The sequence below is a fragment of the Varroa jacobsoni genome, unplaced genomic scaffold (assembly GCF_002532875.2).
Source record: "Varroa jacobsoni isolate VJ856 unplaced genomic scaffold, vjacob_1.0 scaffold_894, whole genome shotgun sequence".
Taxonomy (NCBI): Eukaryota; Metazoa; Arthropoda; class Arachnida; order Mesostigmata; family Varroidae; genus Varroa; species Varroa jacobsoni.
This window is the reverse complement of record NW_019213796.1, coordinates 4,078-6,695: the sequence shown is the minus strand read 5'-3', so window position 1 is coordinate 6,695 and position 2,618 is coordinate 4,078. Positions and strand designations below refer to the sequence as shown.

Genomic DNA, 2,618 nt, shown 5'->3' with positions numbered 1-2,618 from the left:
GTTGTTGAAAGGCACTAAGTCAATTAACAATAGCTTGTAGTACATTTGATCATATGAAAAGTACCATTTTTTTTCAACGTCCGTCAACAGACTTAATTTAGAACGTATTTTTAATACGCTCATATATCGTGTGCTCATAGTCAAATAAGTCAGATTATCGTAGGTTTAATTCTACCGGAATTATGAGATTACAGAGTGTAGTATCGGTCGACAGAGCTAAAACAGATTCGAGTTTTTAGATTCGAAATCGCGCTACCTGCATTTACCTCAGTAAAACGAATTCTGTTTACGGAAAAGTTAATCTTTCCTCCAATTCTTATTAAGGCACCCATTAGTTTCTCATACGTCGCGAACTGAAGGGGTACTCTGAGACGTAGAGGCCGTGGGTCCGAACCTGCGCTTACCGACACACCGTATCTTATCGAGCGCTTAATTTGTCGCGGCTCGTCGTAAGAGCTACCCAATCGATGCTTTAACATTTATGTCTGTTAGTTTGCAAATCAGTGTCAGGAGAATGCTGATCAGTGATCCAGTGGGAACTTTTTGCTCGTCTTGCAGTCAATACAATGACCGATAAATAAAATTAATGTACGTTTTGTCCTTATTCTGAAAGATTTGCTTTGACAAGAATTGAGGAAAAGCGAACCCTCAACAGAACCCGCTAGTTTATCTGCAGGTTTAAATGTTTGCCGCGTTAATTGTCCGCTCATTTGTCGGGTATGCTCAAGATCGATGCTGTAAGCCTTGCCTAATTAGACGCTGCTAATTGCGATAGGATATGGAAATGTGCAGGAAATGGACAAGGGATCCACAAATGGGACGAGCCGTTCTTGACTTTACTCTTGCAAGGAACGCCGATGCTAATTGAGAAAACTAGCAATTATGTTCTTCTTCTGTGTTGCGAAATCGTACACGACCAGAGTCGGTTCCTGCGCTATCTTTAACCTAGCCGCTAACCTAATAGCGGTCAGTGTATGAATCTCTGCTATCAGCGATGTGTCCAGCTACTTCGCCTGGAGAGATGTGATTCCATTAGCTCATCGTGAGATCATCAAGTTTAGATTACGAAAAATGCAGAAATGGACGTAACTGCTTTTGCGCAAGCTGCGTTTTGTATGGCATAGTCTTACCAAACGAGATGTTTATTGGTGTTTCCGCTTAGTCGCATCTGTATTTTATCAAGCTGCTTTAAATGCAGCGCACAACTACATGCTATGAGAGGGCTTATTAAAATTTGAAAAAGGCCATACCGTCAGTCCCATAATATAACCCAGAACCGCTTTACGCAAGCGAAGCTATTTCTTGTCTGGGCCGAGAATTTGTTCAGAATGATCTCAACTTTCATTAAAGAAGTCCTTCAAAGTCGTGTTCATTCTCATATGTTTTGTATTATTCTTCCGCTTGCTAGTCAAGTGCTAGTAAGAACAAGCAAACAGGTAGTTATTTGAAGTAGTAGAAGTTGAAGGAACGCTAGCAGCATCGCGGCCATAAGGTAAAGCTTTTTATCGTTAGACGACCGTACCGGAGACGCTTGAACGATTGCAAATCACCGTCGTCTTCTATACGCTATACTGTATTTCGCTTTTGTCGGTAGCGATCCGATGAACTACGAACGCCAGAGGATCTACTTCAATAAGTTCTCCGTCATAAGTGAAAAGGTTTATTTTTCTTCCAAAATAACAAAAAAAGTTTTTTTTGTTTTACAGAAATTCGTGATTTGGTTCTGAAGCGGAATCCCTTGTTCCAACAACAGCAGTGAAACTATCCAGTTGGTCCGATCTATCATCTAATCACAAAGTGAAACTGGTCCGTAAACATTTATTTTAAAGTTATTTTATATTGGAATTATATCCGGCTGAAAAAGAGTAGAAAGATCCACAGCGCAGCGTCGAAAAGTCGGTGCCGAAACTGATCGAAAGGATACCGAACTGCCCAAATTGTATAGCTCGATGCGACTGAAACAGAACGAGGAAAGGGCTTGTTCAATATTACAAATAAACAAAAGTTGTGTTTTTATTTAGCCACAACAGCGCATGATCACATGTATTTTTCTAATTAAAATTGTATACGCGCAAAAGACAAATTTACGAAGTGATCGATGATTCTGTCAGGATAATATTCAGCTGATGTAGGGCGTTCATTTTAAGACCTGTGACTTTAAACTAGTCACTAAATTGTGTTTCTCAGATAGAGATTCAATCGCTGTCGATCTGCTCTTCGGGAAGCGCTCTACTCTACATACGAAACAACTGTTTGCACTGAGTCAATGTTGAATAGTGGCACTTGAAATCGCAGAATTTATACTTAGAAAAGGGCTTCAAAAGAGGGGTCAAACGCCTTTTTTAGGGCCATTGATTACCTACCTGGCAGAGGCTTGGTGCATACCAGAAGTCCTACTACTTTTTCATGAATATCACGCTAAGAGTCGCGGGTCAATGGAGATATAGATTTGCGGCGAGACCTTCTATCTAAATCTATTCTTTTTCTATTTAAGGGTTACCCTTAACAAAAGACTTACAGAATTAAATTTACTAAAAAAAAAAAAAAAAAAGGCAAGTTTAAAACTTGCCCAATGTCATGCTTCACTAAATGTAGATGAGAAGCATCGCTTTTTATAG

General features: G+C 39.7%; 1 long non-coding RNA gene across 1 annotated transcript in view; it reads left to right on the top strand.

Annotated features, from left to right (window-relative positions):
• The first annotated feature begins 786 nt into the window (after positions 1–786).
• LOC111264744 (uncharacterized) overlaps positions 787–2,618 on the top strand; it is a 3,509-nt gene continuing 1,677 nt past the window's right edge. Inside the window, exons 1-2 of the long non-coding RNA XR_002683046.2 lie at positions 787–966; positions 1,707–1,806. This is a non-coding gene — a long non-coding RNA (uncharacterized LOC111264744). The remainder of the gene's footprint in view (positions 967–1,706; positions 1,807–2,618) is intronic.